This window comes from Taeniopygia guttata, chromosome 2, assembly GCF_048771995.1.
Source record: "Taeniopygia guttata chromosome 2, bTaeGut7.mat, whole genome shotgun sequence".
In the NCBI taxonomy this organism is placed as follows: domain Eukaryota; kingdom Metazoa; phylum Chordata; class Aves; order Passeriformes; family Estrildidae; genus Taeniopygia; species Taeniopygia guttata.
Window position 1 is genome coordinate 139,182,900 of NC_133026.1, and position 24,961 is coordinate 139,207,860.

Sequence of the window (24,961 nt, forward strand, 5' to 3'; positions counted from 1 at the left end):
TTTTTTTCTTATTTTTCTGAAGAGTCTGTTTCTTTTCCCTCAAGCTTCAGCTGGATCTGGTATATACAATTTTGTGATCTGATATCTGTTGTGTTCTGAAACATTGTGAGAAATTTCCAAACACTCCCAGAAGCACAGACTAAAGGTCCCAGCTCCTGTCAGTGGGATAAATTATTACTAGTTTCGGTTTATCAAAATTAGGGTTTATGTCTCTATGTTCCCCATACTCTCTGATTTCCCTTCCCTTCACTATCTACCCTCTTTTGTTCCATGTGTTACCCCAGTAGCTCTCTGCCACAGCCTCAGAGGTCTCTCGATGCCACTTGCCTGCCTTTTCCAAAGGTTGCTGACCTTTTCCAGAGGACATAATTCATAATGTTTTATAGGGAACAGCTGTTCCTCAAAAGTAAACCATCTGTCTATCTAGACAGCTAAAATAAACACAGAATAAACCAATTTTCTAGAATAAACTAATGGTTTGTACCTTTGCAAATCACTTTTCTACCACCCAGGACTAGACAAAAGAGAGCCTGAGCTTTCTAGCACACCTCTTCATCTCTCCTCTCACAGGACTTTTTAACTTCTATTTATTCATTGCATAAGTGAAAACAACATCTTTCACTGCCCACCTCTAAGGTTATAATTTTCTCTCTCTCATAATTTTGTGCTCTTTCTCCAAAATAAGGTGAAAAGAATTGCCAGCAAAGTTGTTGAATTCTAAGTTTCTAAAATTACTTAATATTGCTCCTGCTTCCAAAAAATCCACACACTATGTTTGATTAGCTTGAATTTAAAAATTGCAGACAGCTTGGACTCAATCTCATCTCTTGCAAATCAGGCAGCCCTTTGCAAACCCAAACCAGCAAACTCCCTAAATCTTGAATGGAGTTGCACAGATAGGAGAAGGTGGCCACACCTCAGTCAGCAGAGTGGTGTGAAGATCTTGCTGTCATTACAATTTGCTTGTACCCAGGTGTCTCTCTTGCCCTTTATTCAGTCTCATTTTGGGAAGGTAGTGGTGGTGGGGATTGTCCTTTTCAATCCATTTGTACAGCATCTGTCATCACTTGGCCCACAGCTGCAACTGAAGGGCAACTTCATTGTGTGGCTTAGCAGAATTTGGATTAGAAATGCAGAAATCCAAGTCCCTTTCACCTCTTTTCTGTACAGTAAGTTCTCACCAGATAGTTATTTTTGGTTCTTTTTTTTTGGCATGAATTCAAGTGGAGCTAGACAAAGAGATGGGTGATGCTGAGGCAAAGCCCATAACTGCTTAGCAACAGGAAAAAAAAGGACTTTCTCTTTGTGACCCTGGTTGTTACAACTACTTTTGGCTTCCTAGAGCTCAATGGAGATGTCTGGTTTTTAAACAAGAAAAGTTGTATTGACTTTCATTGATATCATAGGAAGTTCCTCCAAAGTGTCCCAAAGATCCCTTTGTTGTAGAAACAGGATCATTGCTTTTGTCCAGCCTTGTCCCAGATGCTGCCTCATGGTAAAAATATCTTATCTCTGCCCTGTCAGACTTCCCAACAAATGCAGAGTGAATTTCCACTCCAGGCAGGATTTCCTATGAAGCTATTGACAATATCTGCCCACTGTAATTTCTGGGGGAGCTGAAGGGCTTCTCTGAGCTGTGTCTGTGTGGTCTGGATGCCAGCTAGACTCAGTACAGTTTGCATTCATTGCAAACATTGCATACATTCTTCATTGCAGCTTCTACCCCTGTGTTATCTCCTCCTGTGCTCTTGGATTCTTACCTGCCACAGATTTTGCTCATATTCACTCAGAGCCTGCCTCCTTCCCCTCCTTCTCTAGTGCAGAAGACCAAGAGGAGGAAAAACTGGACCATGTGGATAAATGTTTATCTAGTGCATGATACAGTAGCCACACTGCAATGTACTGAATAAATATCCTGTTGGTTTGCACAGGAATTAGAGAAGCTGAAAATACAGAAGATAATCCTGACCTGCATTACCACTAATGTGAGCACTTTCTCCATCACCATTCATTGCTCTGCTGGTAATTCACCAATGAATGGCTATAAAGTTCAGCTTTATATGTTATTTCACAGCTTCTTGTCATAGAGGTGTCTAATGTGAGGATCAGGATTGGAGGATCTGTTTTAGGAGACCTTAATTCCAAGAGTTTCAAAGATGATTAAATGCATTCTCCTATTTGTATGATTGACTTCTTTCAGTTTCCACAAATATTTGAGGAGCTATACAGGAGCATCTTGGGTTCAGCCATGACATCTTCCAATTAAGGAATAATCTGAACTCTGTTCTATCTTCCCTTCAACACTTTTTGTTACATAGACCGCCTCCTGATAACCCAGAACTCTCCTAAACCCTTTGCTTTAGTTTTTTTCATTGAACATTTGAGGAAGAGATGTGATCAACTCTCCATGAAAATCATGACTATGTCCATTGAATCAAGTCTCTCACAACTTCTTCCAAAATTATTCCATGTATGTTAGTGCACTCATTATGCTTCATGACAGAATAAATAGGGTGTGAACAGTGAGCTTTTGGGGTAACTTTTGTTAACTCTACTGATATATTTCTGACATTTTGGTCTTCAGTTTTAAAAACATGGCCCTGAATTTGCAGGAATGACCACAAGCTTAAAGAAACAGGAGTTTGTCAGAAGTGTGTATATATATTTGATACCCAAGGAGAAAAGACCCCCATGTGGAATAAAACTATAGTGAATTTACTGCAACTTTCCTCCAATTTCCTAACCAGCTGTGGACTTTTGCATCATCTTTGGGATTTTTCAAGAAACATCTTGCTTTTTAACAAGTCATTTGTAAAGAAATACAGTCAGACAATTTTTCATCTCTCTTCCATTCTACTATTGTGTCAAAGTTTGAGGAATAAGCAGAAAGGAAGAAAATTAAGAAGGAAAAACATGTCAGTGAGTTATTAATCTGTCTATTGCATGTTGCCAGTGAATGGGGAGTGTCCTTTTTGTTTTATTTTTTAATTTGATCACCAGCACTTCCTATTTGGAGAAAGCAAAAGGAAACCCCTGTGAAACTTGTCAGCATCCTAGGGTTCCTCCAGACTCTGGATGAGGATCTGAAGGGCTCTGCTGCACTCCTGCCAAGCTGCCAAAGTGCAAATGTCGCTCTGCTTTCCCTTGGGACTCATCTATTTCCATCACATATACAGACAAGGCAGAGGAGTCTTTCAGCCTCAGACATATGGCAGGAGACCTAAGGAACAAAAATGTCAAAAAAAGAAAAAACGTGAGGCCCTCTTCAGAAACAGGTGCTCTGGTCTGGAGACACACAGACAGCCAGGCCACATTATCAAAGTGCATCTGGCTGCATGTCTGGCAGGCTGTTCATATGGGCCACAATGCTGGATGTGCTATCTGGCCTATTTGTCTTTGTCTCTCTTTCTGCTTCATCCATTGAGGAAACATCTTTTCTCTAGGGAATTCTACCCTTAAATACTCCTGGCAGCCTGTTCTCACAGTGCCCTGGCCTGTGATTGACAGCAGTGTCTAAACAGAGATAGGCTTAGCCCCGGTCATGGGAAGTGCAGTCTTGCATGGATCAGAAATAGCTTGGCTAGATATTTCCTGACTTTAAAAGTGGCAGAACATGCTGAGGTTCTTCTCCCTTCTCCTGAACACAAGAGCCAAAAGAAATTTTGGACTACCCTGATGTGTCTGAGTATATCTGTCTTTTCTTCCCAATATAAATTTTCACAGCTTATGCATGACAATTGTGGGGGTTATCCTGTCCCAAAACTAAGACTTACTGACCATCTTCATATATAGAATCATTGCCTTTTTAGGGTTCAAAAGATCTTTAAGGTCGTTCCTAACACAGCACTGCCAAGTCCACCACTAAACCATGTCCACTAGTGCCACACCTACATGTATTTTAAACAGCTCCAGGGACATTGATTCTGCCGCTGCCCTGGGCAGCCTGTGCCAGTGCCTGACCATCATAACAGTGAAGACATCATTCCCAATATCTAATCTAAACTTCCCCTGGCACGACTTGAAACCATTCTCTTTTGTCCAGTCTCTTACTACCTGGCAGAAGACACCAACTCCCACCTGGCTACACTCTCATTTCAGGGAGTTGTAGAGAATGATAAGGTCTCCCCTGAGCCTCCTTTTCTCCAGGACAAACACCCCCAGCTCCCTCAGCCACTTCTTATAGGACTTGTGATCCAGATCCTTCACCAGTTTTGTTGCCCTTCTCTGGACTTGCCCCAGCCCCTCAATGTCCTTCTTGTAGTGAGGGGCCCTGAACTGGACACAGGATTCAAGGTGTGGCCTCACCAGCGCTGAGTACAGGGGGACAATCACTGCCTTGGTCCTGTATTACTTTTTTTCTAAAATTGTATTGCTTTTTCCATCAATTTCTCTTTCAGCTCTGGATGATGTTTTATGAAATTCAAGAGTTTTCCTTCATCCTTGTCTAGAAGACCTAAATATAGATCTGTAATGCCAGAACAATTTCCCTGAAAGCACATGCACAGCAAGTCAGTAAGCTTGATGTGAGGTACCAGCATGTGCATCAGATACAACTGGAGAAGCAAAAATGGGATCATGATTTGGCAAAAATTTGTGTGGTCCTCAGGATGTCTACATTCATGTATGACCATATAAATCACAGAGCTATGAATGCCACATGTTTCTTTTCTCAATCCTTAGAAAAAGACACTGGATCAACTAATGAAACTTATTTTTAGCTTCAATAAACTTTACTCCCTCCTTTATCATGTCCTGCAGCAAAATTTCTTACTGTTTGAGAAAAAAACTGGTTTATTCAAAGGAAGGCCAAAGGTTTTCCATGCAATTTGAATCTCTTATAGTTTAAATATAGACATAATAAGAGACTGCTGGCACTTCTAAGTTGTGCAAGACTTCTGGCTAATGAAGGGCTCTGGATCTATTCACAAGTATCAAATATACCTCTATTAGATCTCCATTTGAAAAATAAGAATGAAAAATACCCTGTTCCTCAAACCATTAAACTATATCCCTCTACTAAAATACATGCTGACATGATGTCCATTTGAAATGCATCTGAAACCAGAGAACAAAGCTCTTAAAGAGTATTGTTATATTTGTAGCAAAGAGTACCTTCTAAAACAAAAAATTTCTTAAGCATGCTCCAAACCTAGATTACTTTCTACCCAACAAGGCCCTCAACAAGAGCCTGGTTCATCACTGGAGTAGGTGCCCTGGAAATCCCACCCTTGGAGTTTGCAGACATGGCCTGCATGTCACATCCAGGACAATGTGACAGAGCCTGGAAGTTAGCTCTGCTTTGGAGAGGCCACTGGTCTAGATGATCTCCTGAGGTCTTTTCCAATTTTGCTAAGAATTTATAATAACAAATTTGTAAAATTGGCTTAATTAATTTGAAAATGACGAATGCTAAAAAGTTCTAAAAGTTATAATTCCTGAGGGGAGATTGTTTCACAGTCCTTTCACTAACATCTCTTAAGTTTAACTTCTAAGTCAACATATTATCCTTTATGATGCTACAATAAAATACCTGATGGGATGTAGACACATAATGGGGGACAGCTGCCATGTTTTGTCCTCACACACGTGGAAATTCCCTGGAGCTCATAAAATATTCAGGGCAAAGGCTGATGACAGATCCAACGGTCAGGCAACAGCTTTTTCTTTTTCTTTCATTTGGCCCACTTGAGTGTCTTTTTTAAAAACAATTTAAAAGGCACAAACTATGGAATGAGTTGTCTCCTCTTATAGTTGTAACCAAACCCTTTCCACCAACAAGGAAGAATTAAATATGGGTAGATGTAAGTAAAATAAAATAAAAAAAAAACTGTTTACTAACAAGCAAAACAGCCACAGATGGAAAAGAACAGTAAATAATCATTCGGTACAAAATTGCTAAATCTCACAGAAATCCCCCAGGGAAAAAGAGAAACTCTTGAGAGGTGGGCATGTGGGGACCCCAAGATGTTCAAAAAGGCCAAGTGCAAGGTGCTGCACCTGGGTCACGGCAATCCCAAGTATGAATACAGGCTGGGCAGAGAACAGACTGAGAGCAGCCCCGAGGAGAAGGACTTGAGGGTGCTGGTGGATGAAGATCAACCTGACCTGGCAATGTGCTCTTGTAAGCCCAGAAAGCCAGCTGTGTCCTGGGCTGCATCAAAAGCACTGTGGCCAGCAGGCTGAGAGAGGGGACTTCTACCCCTCTGCTCATGTCTTGTGAGACCCAGCTTGGGCACCACATCCAACTCTGGGGCCCCACCATAAGGAATGCAAGGATCTGTTGGAGTGAGTGCAGAGGAGGACTACAAAGATGGTCAGAGGGTTGGAGCACGGCTCCAGGGATATCACAGGGCACTGGTACCAAGTACCAAGGGCATGTGGTAGTAGGACAAAAATGAAAAGAGGATAAGTTTAGATTAGATGTTATGAAGAAATGCTTGACTCAGAGGGTGATGATACAGTGAGACAGATTGCCAGAGAAGTTGTGGATGTCCCAACCTTGGAAGTGTTCATGGTTAGGTGGGACAGAGATATGAGCAGCCTGGTTTAGTGGAAGATGTCTTTGCCTGTGGCGGGGGAGATTGGAACCGGATGACCTTTGATGGTCCCTTCCAACCCAAACCATTCCATGATTCTGTGATTTGATGGTGCAACACAAACCCCTTGGCTGTCTGGCAGTACTCGAGCAAATTCCTTTGACCCCTTTGCTCTGGGTGTATCGTCTGTGCCCGGTGTGCTCAGTTCGGCACGGCGCAGGGCCGCTCTCGGCCCGGCTGAGGAGTGCGGGAATGTGGGGGGAGCAGAGGGAGCGGGGTGGGGGGATGGGGGAGCGGGGTGCGGGGATGGGGGAGCCGGGGATGCGGGGATGGGGGACGGGGGGTGCGGGGATGGAGGAGCCGGGGATGCGGAAATGGGGAAAAGGGGGGTGCGGGATGGGGGAGCGGGGGATGCGGGGATGGGGGAGCGGGGGATGCGGGGATGGGGGAGCGGGGGGTGCGGGGATGGGGGAAAGGGGGGTGCGGGGATGGGGGAGCGGGGGGTGCGGGGATGGGGGAAAGGGGGGCAGGGATGGGGGTTGCGGGGATGGGGGCCACGCTCTGCGCGGAGCCACGGCGGGGCGCGGTTGCCCCACGGCGGGGCGCGGTTGCCCGCAGAACCGCGGCTCGTCCCTCCCCCGCCGCCCCCTCCGAGACGGACGCATGTGATCCTTTTTTGTTCATTGCTATGGAAACAGAGCAAAGCAAAGGGTAAATATACGGACAATGGCTAAAGACAATTTTAATTTTCATCCCCGCTTAAATGTCACAGGTTTTTAACGCGCCACCGCTGTAACCGGAGCCGGCATCTGCAGCCCGGCGGGCGAGCTGGTCCCCGAAGCCGGAGGAATACAAGTCCTTCATTATTACCAAGTGGGATCAGAGCACGTAGGTCTGTTTAGACACTGCGAAGCATTGTAAGAGGGCTCTCTTCAGGGACAGCCATAAAAGCCTCCTTCTTCTTCCCGTTAGAAAAGAGCAGCTGTATTCTTCTTACGTGGACCCCGCCGAAGGTTGCCTGTCTCTGCGCTGCGAGAGTTTCGGGTCAGGGCGGGAAAGCAAACTTCGTTTCAGTCTGAAGTGAAGTCAAGTCTGAACTGGGGTTCCCAGCGTAGATTTGTGCTTTGGGTGGGAGCTACGCTCACCTCTGTGCATGTGGCTCGGGAGAGCTGGTGGGGAAGGTTCTGAGGTTCTGTTTTGCTTGTCTGACAAATATTTTAGCAGTTCTAAACTAACTTTAAAGTACAATCCTGAGCAATCTTATAGATTAGGGTATTTCAGGCTATTAATTACCTGTCAATGGCCACTCCGAACACCTTTGACATTAAATCAAATGCTGACTCTACAGTGTCCAGCATTCCCCAATTTTGTATCTGGGGCTCAGTCTAGTTTTCCCTCTTCAAAAACAGTGACAAAGTGCTCAAACAGTGCTATAAATAAACAGGACTGAATTGGTTATTTTATAGGTATATGAGTGCCTCATTAATTGCTGAGTGTTACAGATGTGAACAGGGTGCTCTAAACTGTTTACCAGCTGGTTCTTGGAAATGAAACTTCCTGGATGACTTTCCTGTTGAGATATGCTGCCCCTCCTTGTAATTCCCATGGTGGTTCCTGCTTCCTGGCAAGACCAAACTCCCCATTCACACACAGGATCATTGCTGGCGTTGCCACTGGAGCTGCCAGAAAAGTTCTGGTCAGGCTCCTGGCAGATATTGATTGCTCTGTGCAATTCCCAGCGTGACACACACAGCATCCAGAAATGTGAGCCACCCTGTCTGTGACAAGGCAAACCCCAGGAGTGTGTGGACTGCTCGGCTGCATCTGGAGCTGGGGTAACCTTTCCTGAAAGGACAGATTGGCTTTGAGTCAGGCTGGGAATCAGTGTTCTGCTGGATTTCTGTTAATTGTATTAATTGCAGCAGTCTCTGCTTGGCACTGCTTTACTTGGAAACCTGTGTGTGCTCACAGACAGAAATCTTGGCATGTGAAGGCTGAATCTTCTGGTTGGATTTGGGAAGGAGGAGGAAGAGGACAGGAGGGACTGACCAGCTGGGCTCCTTTCAGTGCAGTCAGGAAATTCAGAGTTGCTTCTGCTGCTTTCCAGTACCACAGTGTTGCTTACACAGGCTTCTTGCTGCTAATTAAGTATTTAACATATATGTGAAGTAAGACAAAAGGAAGGAGGGAAAAAACAATGACCCACATGTGACAATATATCCAAAAGCAACCTAGCATTGGCATGGAGAGAAACTAGAATTTTAAGTCTCTTTGTCTTCGAAACCTCATGGTTCTGCATTCATTTGCAAGGGTGCATTTTAGATACAGAGAGAGCAAATCTGAAGCTTTGTGTCAACATCCCTGATACACCGTATTCATATGAATGTGAGGCACATTCTATTACTTATCATAATACATAACAGTCTGGCCAAGTACCTTCTTCATCTATGGTTTCCTGGTATGAAAATCATACAGTTACTATCAGATGTTCCCAGAAGGAAAAATCATATGGAAAATTACTGTAAAAATAGTCTGTGGATTAAACAACCTGATCAGTTTTCCAGTGATGTGTCATGAGATGGCACTTTTTCTTACTCAGACACACTTATGAATTACAAGAGAAAAATAAAAGGATATTATATTATCAAGGCATAAAAATTTCTCTCCAGGTTCACAACGATTTTAGAAGAATATCCAGGAGCTATGTTTGCAATTAGTATTAATATCAGTTGATTTTAATACCTCAGTATAGAACCAGAAATCTTTATTGTACTCTGTTGTATGGGCTTTTGTTTGTGTTGGGTTTGTTTTCTGAGAAAAGTGTAAAACAGTATTTACAAGGATTTAAAACAAACAAACAAACAAACAAAAAATTAGCATTGCTCTCCTGGTTCTGCATAAGGTTGAATTCCTGGTAAAATACCAGATGAGCCCAGCTGTTTCAAAGCACTTTAATTCACTTTTGACCAAGATACTCACATCTTCATTGCATATACTGAATGAATGCAAAAGTTGAATTTAACAGGGTCAGACTGATGTTCCCTGATCCCTCAGGGAATCTTTGTGTAATTGTGTATGGACCATGACAGCAGGCTCTTAAGATATTTGTTTAGATCTCTCATATGAAATATCCCTCTCTCTCTCAAACAAGTAAATCTCTGATTTTAGGGCATAAAAATATATGTCTGTAGATTAAACCTTGGTTTCCTGGTAAAACAAACCATGCCTAAACCTCAGAAGGATTTTGGCAAGTAATTGAAATCTTTCAAACAAGCAGCTGAATTGAACAAAATCCCTCGGTAAAGTAAACTGAGCTCCCTGGAGGTCAGTAGAACAGGGGCTTCCTGTAGGAGAGGGCTTGAGCAGTGCTCCCAAGACCTCTGCAGATTCATTCAGGCAAAGGCAAAAAGGTCTTTCCTTGAAAGTGCTCCTCACTCTTCAGCTCCTTACTTTTATCAGGAGCTGTGGCAACACAGAAACTTAAAACTGCTGAAACAGAGTACATGTGCCTGAATGGAAAAGAAAAAGAAAATAAGAAGGCATATCCCTCCATTTGACTTGGCTTAGGCTTCTGGAAGACATTTGACTGTTGTGGACACATTCATTCTAAAATATTTCTCTTAGCTCAGTCATTGCCATACCAGCATGGAATTGTGTCATTTGCAAAGCTGTGCTGCAGTGCCTAATGGCTTTCACTTATTTCAAGGTATTTTTCAACATCCTTAATTCTCCTAGGTTCTTCTGAAGCGGCCATTGGAATGATTACTCAAGAAAGGCATACAGAGCTACCAGTACACCTTAGTTCTACTCCATTCCATATTTCCCAGTGTTTCTTTCTCACTGAAATCACTACATCCTAATGAATTACCATGCATTTTCAGTATGGCACTGCTGTGTTGATCTGGAGTTTGCCCCCTGCATCTTTAGAAATGCAGGGCTGAAAGGGTACTGTTTCTAGTACATGCTTTCCCTTTCCCTGGCTCCTCCCAAGATATTAGATTTGTAAAGAGCTTTTTATTTTTAATTTATTCATTTTGTTTGCATCGACATTTATTTTGGACTCTGTTGCCATGGCAAGTTAAAATGTATGATTCCTCCAGTAGCCTGTCAGTTTGTTTCCAAAAATTTGTCTCTATCTCTACAAAGTAATTATTTTTGCTGGCATCCATCTCCCTTCACTAGTTTTCAGATGGACTTGATGTCTCTTTCTCTCAGCATGAGGGATTTTGAATGCCTGCCATTGCAAGATTTTTGTTGTTGTTGTTGTTGTTGTTGTTGCTACTTTTGCCTTTCATCTGGTGTAGCATCCTCATAAACCTCCAAAATCTCTCACTCCCCAAATCCCAGCACTCTTGTGTTTCCTGCTTTTGCAAACCATGGCTCTAAAAATGGCAGTTTTCAAGATGGTTTTTGTCATGTTTGATATTTTCTTGTCTACATGAATATATCAACTACCAAGGAATGTCTATGACAAATTGAAATTAGCATTCTCTCAGAAATTGTTGCAGATATTGGCCCTTGGCATTGGTCCCTTCAACTGCCTGCTCCAAAAAGCTTTAGTCTATGTGTACCATAACAAAGCACTCAACTTTTTGAGAACCAAATTGATATCAGTTGCCATCAGTTCTAGTTTCCAGTTATTAAAAACATGCTACCAAAAATATATGCCTTAATAGATAAAACATATATAGATAAAAAGGCAATATTTTCTCTCTCTTGCAGCATTGACCAATCTTTTCCCACTTATCAAAGCTCTACCTTATCATTTGCAAACTTTGCTGACTGCAGAAGGGTGAGAACCCTCATTTTGGGGTATTTGGAAAGGCTTTTTATGCACAGCCCTGTTAGATTCATTCTTCTGCTCATTGAAATCTTAAGCCTCTCAGTGTCTGTAATTTTGAAGTACCAGCACGCTCAGCCACGTATGATGACACACAGACTGAATATTAATCAGCATTTTGTTCAGACCACAGTGATTTACGGCTGCTTTGCCATGTGCATCTGCTACACTGCACTGGAGGCAATTTGCTTTTAAGCCCATTGATAAAATGGTTTATGACAATGGCAGTCAGCTCTTAAGAGCTACATCTATACTAAAAACCAAATAATGCCAGCAAAAACTCCCAGGCACTGAGGCTGAAGTTTCTAAAACTGAATTCAACATTTAATTCACCAAGAGGAATACAGTGGCTCTGACACCCCCTCCCAGTAGTCCTGCCACCTCTGACTTAACCTCTGCTGCTCCTGCCTCAGCCCCTTCCTCAGCCGTGGCTGCTCCTCATCATCGCCCGGCTCAGCCCGGCTCCCGACAGCCTCCCTGCAGCTACCCCAGCTTTTCTTCATCAGACAAGCAAGAATTTAACACCCATCCTGCTGAAAGTAGCCCGCTGATTTCAGAGGGAGCAGGATGTTGCCAAAGCAGTTTGATTATTCACTTCAAGTAATATTTTTATTTTTTAACAAAGGTGTTTACTTTTCAAACAAAGACCATTGGCTAAGTCATGGCAACGAGAGTGTCTGTGTAGGCAGCAAACATGTGGGTGGGTGGTTTGGATGGTCTTGAATACATAATTAAATTTGTTTTTCCTTTCAGCTCCCTGTGGTGTGTTATTTTTTTATATTTAAAAGTTATCCCATCTTGAAGACAACTGTTTTTTATTATTAAAAGGACAGTTTAAATGCACTTAGTAAAACCAAGTCTCTTTCCTTTTATGTCTCAATCTTTTTCCAGCTAAAGAAGTCCTTTGGTACCTATGATCAGCTTCTGCAGTCAAAATGTTTCTCTAAACATTTTCTAAAGGTCTAGAAGCCTTGTACACTTAATGCAATAAGGTCCTCATTTTCTTATCCTTAAAATATTCAGCATCAGCTTGTATGTTTTATACTGGATCGACAAAATTGCGGTTATGGAGTGTTTCCCCTGCTGTAGAAGAAAGAAGCTCCTGCATACTCTTTCTGGTACAAGTAAAAGAGAACAGCACATAAAAAAGTGACCAATACTGCAACAAGCTGAACTCCTGCAGTCCCAGTGGGATGCACCAGTGACTTTGAACCATGGTTTGTCAGCATGAGTGGACCCCTTTGTGGGAATAAAAAGTTTGCCAAACTGGGTAGGTGACCCAAAAGAGATGGGTGGAAAATCTCCAAGAACAAGTGTAATAGGAACAATTTGAGGTGAATATCAAATCCACAAATGCAGGGCTGGAGTAATTGGTGGTGAAAGAAGTACAGCAAAGTGAATTTGGAGATTATGACAGAGCTAAAATAAAATAAAAATATAAATTGCATTTCCTTGTGAACCAACACCATTCTTTTCTAGATATTTCTTTCTGTTTGATGCCTGGTTTTCATTAGAATCACAGGATATTTTGAGTTTTGAGATGTTTTGAGAGACCTTTAAAGGTCATCTGTGTATCCCCACCCTGCCGTGGGCAGGGACATCTTGCACTAGACCAGGTTGCTCAGAGCCCCATGCAGCCTGGTCTAGAACACTTCCAAGGACAGGGTATCCACAACTTCCCTTTCAGTGCCTCACCAACCTCACAGCAAAGAATTTCTTCATGTCCAACCTGAACTTACCCCTTTCAGTTTAAAACCATTACCCTTTGCACTGTCACAACAGGCCTTGGTAAATGCTTCTCTCTGCAATTAAATCTTGCCCTTTATATATTGAAAGTTTGCAATGAGGTCTCCCCAGAGCTCTCTCTTCTCCAGGCTGAGCAACCCACATCCCTCAGCATTTCTTCAGCAGGGGGGCATTTCAGGAGTGTTAGGAGTGTCAGAGCAAGGTTTAGATAATGCAGCTAAGCTGGTGAAGACCAAGCCTGGTGCCTCAGTGATAAGGGATGAAAAGCACATATATGGCAAGTCTGAAGGAACTGGGTACCTAAAAAAAGAAGACTGAGGAAAACATGGCATGCTTCTTTTATGTTAATATTGCTACCAGGAAGGACAGGAAACCATTGTGTCCCATGTTCACTAGGGGAGAGAATAAGTCTGTTCATAATCAAGGTTTATATTGGAAAAGAATATTTTCTTTACTTATATAAGGGCTCTGAAATACTGGCTGGCAAGTTATGTGTGAAAAACCTTTCACTGAATGTTTTCAAGAACAGGCAGATGACCCTCTGCTGAGGAGGATTTAGTGTGCTTGATCCTGCCTCAGTGCAGGTTATTTGGCTGCAGTTTTTGATGTGTGTTTCTTTTTAGCTACAAAGTTCTGTAATGTACACTCTCCTTGGACAATCTGGGAGAAATTAGAGTTGAGTCCAAACAATCAGGCTGGGACTGATACTCATGTCTAGATGAAACGACCCAAATATGAAGGCGGAAATTCAACTAAGTAGCTACTATTAAAAAAGGACTATAAATAAATTGCCTAGAGTTTGAGACAGTCCCATTACTGTGGGAAACCATGAAAGAAGGGTTATTTTTAACTTTCCTGTTGGCTTTTCTATGGCAGTCGATCTGGTGATTTATTGAAACACATTTGTAATGATTTTACTAATATACACGACATGATGAAAAATGCCACATTTAATGAGTTTTATATGATTCATAATGAACTGCAGACAGTAAAAGCCTGATGACATTTTTAAATTCTACAGGACAAGAAAAAAATTAATTTTAAAAGCAGGAAACTAAATTCTGAGAAGCGTTCCCCCTTTAATTTGCCATTAAATCCAGTGAGAAGTTATAATGTTAAAAGTTCACTAATTAAATGCTAGTCTATTGAGTCTACAAGGAACTGAAAGTCAGTTGAGATAAAACAAAATCATGCAACTCTCTAGAATCTGTTGTTCACTGTCTTTTGGTCTTTGCCAAGTATGCTTTTGCTTAAAATTACTTCTCACATAACCAAATAATATTATAATAGAAAGGAATAAAGTCAGCAAATGTAATGTTCTCTTTCTGGAATGTCATATTATGCCTTAAGAGATATTTAATTTAAATTCTAAGAGCTAGTTACAGTTATTTAATAAACAGAATTATTTTTTCCTTTGCACTTAGAGACTTTCCCCATTTTGGTAGAAGATATAAGTCTACACAACTAATACAGCTAATTGCCCAGTCATTTGCCATCTCCATTAAAATGGCTCAATACTTCAATAAAAATAGATAACAAATGGGCAACCCTTTTAAGGTTTGGCTTTTTTTTTTTCTTTACATGCTTAAGAGTGGGCTTTTGAACTTTTCCAAGTAAGAAGAAAAGAAGCTTGACTCTCTAGTGACTAGCTTACTATAGCTTTAATTCAAATCTGAATCTCCCATTAAGGTCATGTCTCTATGGTTTGAAGTTTTCCTTTTCAGTTAACCTCTGCATTGAACTGAATATACCTCAGATTCCCTAATTAGTTACAGTTGGAGCTTTAGAGACTTTCAAGACTTTCCTCTTTGAGCAAGGAAGAAAAAGGTTCAAACAATGGTCAGGAAGCCCTAAAACCTCTTATCTCTCAGCAGTTCGATTAGACAAGAAGAGTACTGTCTTGATGGATTGAAAGTGCTCTGTACCAGATAAGAACAGGAAAGATAAGAACATTAGGATTTTTTTTTTTTACAGAAGAAAGGACTGCTTTCCTTTTAAGCACTATCTTTTCTTCATTCATTTACACATTGCAAGAGAAACAGAATGTGTTTGCTATTAATATTTATGCTTACACACTCATTGTGCCTCATTTCTTTAACAGACACAACAGGATGATATAAGATTAAATAATTGTCAAAAGAGTCAAAGGTTACTAAGTGTCTTATTATATGTTGTGCAGCCTTAGTGATGCTGGAAAAGAAGGTAGAAAAGGTGATGTTATAGAAATAAGAAAAAAATTACATTTGTTCAATGTATTCAGATTTAAATAGCAATAAAAAGTAAATATAGGTGTGAGAAAGACATTGGCTGCCCTGTAAGATGGTTGTGTAAATGCTCTGTTTATTTTTCTCGAGTCAGTGTGTTGGTTGTTGCTTTTCTGCCAGTTGCTTTCCATTAATGACTTTAGTTCTGAAAGGCCTGAGAAGGAAATTGTTTACAGATATTTTCCTTTGCTCTGACAGAAATATGAAGCCATTTTCAATCAGCTTCCTCCTGTTCTGCATTTGTGGCCCAGCCATTTCCCCATTTAAGTCAGTCAGGACCTAGCCATCCCCTTAAACTGGAGCAGATGAAGTTCTTTACCTATCAGTGCCTAAAGAACCAGGGAGATGAATGTTTTCTATAAGCAAAAGGATATTTTAATAGCTCCGCTTTTTTTCTAGTTGATTTAACTATGACTTCCAGTGCCAATATAAAGAAAGAGACCTTACAGTCCTCCTTTTAGGGAGCCTCAGGGCTTCATTTGTTCTCAGGTGGACTTTGGACATTTTGCATTAAACAGTTCCACTGACAATTTTCCTAAGGCCTCACAGCCATAATCCAATGTACATAATTTAAAAGGCAAAAACATCCTGATATAGCATAGAAAGCTTTTAGCTCTATGGGGTATATTTTTTTTTTCTGGTCATTGTTTAAGAGCTACTCTCTAGAGAATTCTTGTAGCTTTTATGGGAATCAATTTATCATTACATGATGTTAATTCAAATGTTTTCATTGAACCTACAGACTTGTTGCCTCTACATTTATAATTGCACAGATTTATGATGCTGTGAAGTTCAGAAACTTGGGCAATCTGGTGCAGATTATGTTTGGGCCAAAGCAGCAGATTGCAGCCATCCTTTCTAGTACCTTTCCTAGAACTTCACACAAACTGAAACAGCTGAGGTGGTCTGGGATCCATATCAAACTATTTACACCCAAACAAAGTTAACTTGAGAACTCAGAGAGTTTTAGAGGAAATGAACTAAATTGTAAGTTTCATTCTAAAATCACATCTTAACTACATTTCACTTATCAGCTCCTGCTGGCTTTTGATGAATCCTAGGGAAGAACTGGTTACATGCATGCCTTTCTTGCTTGCAGAAAAGTAAAGAAATCACCAAAACTTCAGGGGAAATCTGGCTCTACTGGGAGAGTCAGCAGTCAGTGGCAAGACTCCTGCATGCTTCAGCAGAGTGAAGTCTTTGTGCTGTGATGCTGCCCACAGGCAGTTACAACAACAAAAGAGAAAAAATGCTTTGGCTATTGAGACGTGGGGAGGAAGGAGCTGGAGAGGATTTCTGTAGGGTGAGGGAAGAAAAGGGACAGCAATGAAGATGAGGAGGCAAAAGAGCTAAAGAAAAGGAGGAGGCAGAGCATGGAGCAGAGGCAACAGGACAGTTGTGAGAAGAGGGAGGTGTGTGGAAAATTGCGACTGGAACTGAAATAAGTGAAGTTGCTTTTCAGATCAAGAAGGGAGTATATTTTAAATTGGTTCCTTCAAGGAAATGACTATGGTGTGATGGGTGTGATGGGTGAACTGAGAGAGTTAAAAGCCTTCGGACAGACAACAGACATAAAAGACCTTACACAGTATTTAGGTCCAAATCAGCCTTGCCAGAACAGTTCATCCCACCTGTGGTTTGTTCCCAAGGAACTTTTTCCTGCATAGCTCTTACAGATGAACTGGGGCTATACTACAAGGCAATTGAACAGAACAGTACAATCCATAGGACAGTGGCTGAGGGCCTCTTTCCTTAGGACACCACAGCCTGTGGCACTTGGTCCATCCTGTCCTGTACCAAAATGTTGGCTTCTCATACAAAGAGGTGAGAGACGAGTGGAACTAAGGGCCCAAATGTCTGTAAGAAAGAACACCTGCATGCAGTTATGTAATAGATGATCTCTGAGCATATGAGAGAGGACGTGGTTCTCTGCATGCTGCTGTGAAGCTTCCTGCAGCAGCAACAAGTACCAGAGCACTGCACTGGTCTTTGAAGTCAGACATTGAGGTTGTGACTGTCCCACTGAGCGACACATACTTGGGACTGTCCCTGGCCACTGGGGCCAGCTGGTGTGCAATGACTTGCACATGTACTTTTCTATCTTCCAAACCTACAGATGAGCTTACAGAAGACAGACAAAGAGATTCTCCTGACTCCCAAAGCAAAGACAAATCTGCACCCAGACTTGGTCAGCACTGCTCCCAGACATGTGTTAGTTCCTCTAATTGTTTCTCACCTTGGATAAAGCTAAAGAGTCAGGTCAAAATCTTGACAAAAACTAGTTTATTGTCTGACCATCACAGATGGGTGAATCACTAAGACTGAGAATACTGTTTGGTGAATTTAACTCAGCATTACAGAATAATGCTGGTTTTCTGTGAGTTACTCATATTGATTACTCTAAGAAGGATCATTCATAGGTTAAGTACTTCTAACTCCAGAAGCAATGGGAGTCTTGGGATGTAGTGATCCCATACCACAATGTGAAAAACAAGCATATTTCCAAATGCTATGGAGGGAATTTGATGAGTCCAGTTCTCCAAACCTGGACCACTTCTTAGGACCCAAGACATGCTCTTTATTGAAGCCACCAGGAGGCACATGCTCCTGGATCTGTGTGTGGCAGCCTAGACCTGCACAGTCACCAGGATGCAGCAATCAGCTTAGAAGGTGGCTCCAGGAGCACAGAGATTCCTCATTATTTCTATCGGTGCCAGAGAAATCCCTGGTTTAGCATGTCCCCGTTCTCACAGCTGGAGAGTTGGCAATTGCCTTCCTTCCTTGGCTGCTATCCAACACTGAGTCAGTCAGGGGACTAAGAAATACCACTTCACATGCACTCCTGTTGCTGCCTTTCCATTCACAAATGTAAAAACATCCTTGATTTTTTCTGACAAAAATGTAAACAAGGAGACTGGCTGGCCCAGGGAATGTGTAATAGGATATAGAGCCTTTCACCTCTGTCTTATGAACAGAACATCATACCCCTGTGATGCACATTTTGTGGCTTGTGAGAAGAGAGCTGGTGGTCTGAGCCTCAGTGTCATGTGTCTGCTCCAGGAAGCCGCATGATTTGGGACTGATTAGCCTCTTTGTCGGCAGCCCCCACAGAGGGGCTGGTGATGAACTGGTTCCTCCTGTGCAGAGATAAAACACACTGATTGTACAAGGGAAACTGCTCTCAGTGATGCTGATCTCACTTTTGTCCCCTGACTAGTAGCCAGCCTTTAGCCATCTGTAGGAAAGCTAACCATGAGCACGAATTTACTCACAAGACTGTTATGAAAGCACTGTAAATAATACATCTGCATTTTTGGTCACTTAGATATGTAATGCTGTATCTGGCAAGGTTGTTTTGATGTGTAAATAAGGAGCTTTAATGAAACTGATGCCAAAATCTTTAATTGCATCACCTGGGTCTTAACAGTCCTTCAGTGCCTCTGACTGCAGCACCTGCAGAGCTGCTGCTGTCCCTGCACCCGGGAGAGGGAACCCAGCCAGCCTTGTGCTCATGTCTCTGCAGCAGGAGGGATGTGTCTAACCTTTGCAAACAGCAGGGCCAGCCCCTTCCACATTGCCCAGAAAGAATACTTCCAGCCTCAGCATTTCTGTGTCAGGGCTCTGAATCAGCTCTCATCAGCTAAGGCTGTGAAGGGAAATTCCCAAATTCCCAATTCATCTGCGAAGGGAAATTCTCAAACTTAGCAATATTAGTAGGTTTTATGGGAGCTTTTTGCTTACAGCTGTTAAGCACATTAATAATATCTGTAAATGTTTCTCTTTGTGTTATCCTTTTAATATACTGTCCTTAGATTTCTGTAGATGCACCAGTGTCTGGGAATACTCCTGAGTTGTGCCCTGCCTTCACAATGCTTCCAGCTTGGGTGAAACTGAGCTGAATTTGGTTGGATTCTGCAATATTCTACAAGTAAATATCTAAATTTAAACTGGATATGTGACTGGCTATTTATAGCTGGTCTTATCCACACTGGGCTCTTAGTGCTTCTTGACACAGGCAGATGCAATAAATTAGGGCCAGGTGTATTTCTGCAGGCAGTTTTCACTAATAATAGAGGTCTCCTTACCTCTAAACAATCAAGTAGAAAAGAATTGTAAGAGAAAATACTTGGACACAAATTTTCCATTAGCTTCCATTAGCTGTGGTGGTGGGTCAGGCTATTGCAGCTCCTTTTGGTTCAGCTCTGCTCTCCTGTCAGATGCTGCTGCCTTGAGGAGAATCCTCAGCTACTTCAGCAGAGCATCTGATGGTTTAGCTCCAAACCACCTCCTGCAGAAGTTCAAACTGAGCTCTCGGGGCTGAACAAGCTCTGGGAGAGAGTGGAATAATATCTTGAGCTGCATCATCTGTTCACTAAATGAATTTATCTAGATCCTGAATTCAGAAGAAATCCAAAGAAAATCATTGTGCTAAGAAGGAAGCAAAAATAAACTGACTATTCTAAGTCTAGGACTACAGCTCTTCTGCGGATCCAGTTCCAACATTCTCCCATTATTCCCCTCCCTTTTTACCTGTTCACAGCACTAATTTGCCCTAATTTATCCAGAAGTCATGTTTTCTTTTGTGTTAAATGCAAGAAAACAGCAAAGATGACACAGTATTGGGCACAATAACATGCAGAAGTAGGCAAGACTTTTCATCAAGCCTAGAAAGAAGTGGTAATAAAAATGTCTGACATGGGAGTATTCAGATTGTGGGTCTTCAGACACAGCACACAGCTATTTTCTGATCTTACTGGTGGGAGTGAGCACTGGGTGGATGTGTTAACATGATTACTGGGGGACCAAATGCACTGATAAATGTCAGCTAACCATCCCCTCATATAATCTAATTGAACCAAATTCCTCTGAAACCTTGAAATAGTGCAGCCAAAGGATCTGCAAAGGCATCAACATCCTTTCTGTAGCATCCACAAGTATTGGTTTTCCCAGTCAGATGGAAGACAACAATCCAGAACATTGTGAGAAAAGAGCCCACTGGGTTGCCTGACTGGGAATATGGGATGTCAAAACTCCCTAAAAATTCCAGTTGTCTAGAGATTTCTATTTATTTAAAATTTTTTTTAGATATGTCATTCAAATAAATTCAATTTCTAACAATCTGCTTCTCTTAATAACGCTACTATTCATTGCCCTCACATTTATTTAGTCTAAGCTTTCTTGCTGATATTCTGCCCACCCTGTAGATTTCAGGAACTTGATTTAAACAAATAAAATAAGTATTTGTTGATAATTTAATTACAGTAAGAAAACCCGGGGTTCTTGATAATTTTTGGGAAAGCAAAAGGGTCAGAAGGATTAGATCTGAGAAAATTCTTAAGAAGCCAAGTCTAAGAATGTACATTTCAGTGGTCACTTAATGCATGGCAACACTTAAGACTCACCTAGGACTTCCCTGTTCAGTTTGAATGTGGAATATTTAATCCCAAACACTCTGGGAAAGAGCTTTCTCTCTTGGTAGGCCCCCAAGTTCTGTGTTTTTGTTTGCATCAGGGCACAGATCCCACTGAAAGCATAGGGGACCTGACCTAGCCAGATGGATTGGGTGCTTTCTTACAGGCAAAGCCATGAATTTGAGTCCCTTCAACCCAAACTACTTAATGTGTCAGTGACCCATTGACACAACTGTGATACAAACAGTAGGTGCAATGCCAAGGTTGGAAATTTCCTTGTCACAACCCTTCAGACTTGGTGAAAGAACCACCTGAGCTGGTTCAGAGGCCAGCCTTGATTTCTAGAAAGGGTTGAGGATTCAATTCTACTTTTTTTGTATATACTTGACACCTTTAGATGCTGGTTGAACCTCACTCTGCTGAAGTGTCTCTGTACTGGAGGGCACTGAAGACGTGTTCAAGGGAAATGGTTTAAGATGCAATGGTTCTCTGTCACTACTGCTCCTCCTCTAAGACACTGCTTAATGAACAAAGTAAAGCTGGAAAAACAATGTCTTCTCAGGCCTCAGCCATTTCAGAGAGAATTGTTTTATTTATTTGAACACCCCTTTCTGTTGCAGAAACAGGTTGTTAATTCCAGGAATGGAGTAGAGTGGAGGACTCAAATTGCAGTAGACAGATTTGTTAACCTGTTCCTTATCTCTTGCATGGTCTCTTCAAGTTTAGTCTCTCACAGCCTGATGCCTAAATTTAATATTGAAGTTTCTATTTTGCTAGTTTTTTACAGCAAGATGAGATAGCTCCAAATGTACTCCTTGATATTTCATCACCAAAATTTTCCACTAACACAGAAAACAAGATAAGCACCATCTCTAAATTACTTGAAATGCTGGAAGAGGACACAAAAATATTTTTTCTCCTTCCCAAAAACCTTGGGAATCTGTCTGATCGTAGCTTTGTTTAGCTCCAGTTAGAAAGCTTCCCCCGTGTCTCTTTACTTGCCTCCTCAGTAGATGCTGTCAATAACTCTAAATCAAGACTGAAATCTGTTCACTGCAACCAACAAAGATCAGTGTCTGGCAAATCAACATTAAATGCCTGAGTTTGGGGGCAATAGCCATACAGGCAGAATATCCTGAAAAACCCAGAGAGACTGGACACACAAATCTATGCCCTGCAATACAGATTTTCTCTTGTACAGCTTGGTGTATCATGGTGGTCATGATCTCCTTCTGCTCTTAGGGAGATGTTAAAGTTCACTTTATTTAAGCATTCATAAGTTTTGAGGTGCTAATTGATAGCCTGCAGTGCTTTGAGCCCTCTATGTTTTTGTCACCCATCTGTTTTGCCTCCTGTTTGTTAACACAGCTGGTGAAACTAGTATGCAGGAACCAACTTCATCCCAGGGTTCTTTAAAATCCCAACCCTAACATCCCTGAACATCCTATTAAACCAATCAAAAACAATTAGGGAATGTGCAGTTAAAGCAATCAACACTGCAAAGCAACCTTTGGAAAGGCAATGCTAACTGGCAATGTTTTTGTGCATACACTGATTTATTAGGTTATACAGTGATGATAAGATAAAATTGCAATGAGCCTGGTGGGAAACCCAGAGGTCATGATCTCTACATTATCACTGGGTTTATCTGATCTATATCATGAGGGCTTAATGGTAACCGTTGTTTTTTAAAACAGTACCTTTTGTTCTCTGTTAATGTACTTCTTGTTGTCTTTGGACAGCAATCTAAACAGTCACAGCCACCTGATGATAAGTGTTGGCAAGGTGATAATCAGTTTGCTTGCCTTATAATCCCTACAGGAACAGATGGATTAAAAAAATGTAAAGGGTGTTTTAAATTACACTAAAGTAATAATGACAGGTCAATTGTTTGTGATGAGAGATAAGTTTAGTCAGGAGAAACATTTTTTTACCAGATTAACTGGTACTCTTGGAAACAACAGAGAAGTTTTCTGTCTCACACATTTGTACCATATCTTGTCCCTTTCCCTTCTGCTGGAAGCACAGAATCTTTTCTTTGTTCCCTCTAAAATCTCAAATAGGGACATTAAATGATCAGGAAAAGGACTGAAGTCCTTGTAGGACCCTGTTTGATCTCAGAACTGGGTGTGTTTCCTCTGCTCTGTATGTGAGAGGTTTTATGGCAAGTGGCTGGGGACAGGGACCCTGCAAACCAAGAGGGGCTGGAGGAAATCGGCCACGGATGATCTGTGGTCAAGTGCTGGAAACAGAAGCACTTGTCTGTGCTTTTTTCCTGTCTACAATGAGTGCTTTGAGCCTCCTGGCAATCAGCCAATCCCTCCTAGGTTGCAAAATCTGTTGTAGGCATAAATTTGGTTTTCTTCAGGGGGATTTGTTACTCTCACCATTTCACATGGCCATTTCATAGAAATGAAACCTAAGGAAACCTATTGGTTTTAGGTAGAGTTCTGTATGTAAACATGACTGAGTTTCTGTGACTACAGTTTGAACATCTGTACCTCACAGGACCACACTGAGCCCCAGAACATCCAGTCATATAATCAGGAGATGCAGAGAGCTACTTGACACATCCTAAAGAAGATGCTTCACTGTGGCTATGAAGGCTGACACCCTAAATCATCTCTTTCATAGGTCAAGCTTTTTACTGTACATCACCTTTCCTCACACAAGGTCAAATCACATCCTTAATTGTATTTCTTGACCTCATTTTATCTTTTCCATTTTTTTCCAGATTACTCCTGGATACTGGGTGTCAGTGACTTTTATTATTATCTTACTTCAAAAGACATTCTTATGTCTGCCTAGCTCCCCTCTTCTTTTTTCTTAGGTCAATACATTGATGCAGGGAAGGTGCATAGTTGTATTGGGCAGAAGTGTTTGATATGTAAATTCATCAACATGAGCTGGAAACCCCTTACATGAAATTTTCTGAAGATCTCTGGTCTCCTAACAACATGATGGTGTCACTCATGGTTTAGGATGTTGATATGTAAGACCTGCATGTTTTCATAGTCTTGACAGAATATTAGCTGTACAATGAGGTTTGCATTACAAAGAACTCCTTCAATAGAAGGAAGAGCATAATTTTAGTGTTTCTAGACAGAAAAATGGCTTTTGTAAGGTAAACTAGACCAAAGCACTGAAATCCTTTAGAAAATGGAAATTTAGGTGACTCAGAAGAAAGTAATTCCCTAGGCTGCCTTCCATTATTTCTTCTAAATTCTCAGTTCAAATTCAGCCCTGGAGCAGAATGATGGATTAAATGGCTTCCTGAGATGCCTTTACATTTATTTCCTGTTATGACTTTTTCAGAGCTTATGAGAGATGAAGGTAGAATGAAAGGAACGCTCCCCATAGTTGTGGTTCTTCCAGACAGTCCCTGAAATGTGTTTTTCCATTAAACTATTAGATTCCACGTGAAGAACTAGTAGTTGGTACAGGTGATGATTTAATAATATTAAAGCCTCTATTCAATAACAAATAATAATCCCAAAGAAAGCCTGAACTGAAAAACCAATTAATTTTTATCAGAACAATAAAAAATGTCATAGACAGTCAGTGTAATGAGCTTATCCAGTTATTTTGCTATATAATAATATGCAGCAACTTGTTCTGTTCCTGTGAAATATGAATAACCATGTTGAGTGATGTTCCTGGTACAGACATAATAGCAGCGTACCTAATAAAGAAATGAACTAAAGAAATTATCTTTTTTCCAGAAACATGTGAGTTGACAGGAAGCAATGAAACTTGACAGCAGCAGTGGTTTTCTAGCAGTGAGGATAATGAAGAATTGGAAGAGAATGCTTGGGGAAAAAAGGAAGGGATTGCTACCAGAGAGGAGGAATATATGTGAGAAAGTGAATCTTTGAAGTTAAATTTGCACAGAAGAGTGGGCTGGATGACTTCTTTGAGCCCAGTTGGAAACATTTCCTGTGATGGCAGCTCAGCCTCTCATTCTTCTTATCTCCAAACTATGATATCTGTGTGGTTTCTTCGTCTGGAAAACCTAATTGAAAAAGTTGCAGAAAATTTTGGTTTGATGAAATGTGCTGTTAGATGTTAGACCATCAGCATAAAGGATGTGGTCTCAGCCTCCCATGGAACCTCCAGCAGCTCCTCATGTGAGTGAACATCATCAGCCAGGGGAGGATGAGGTGG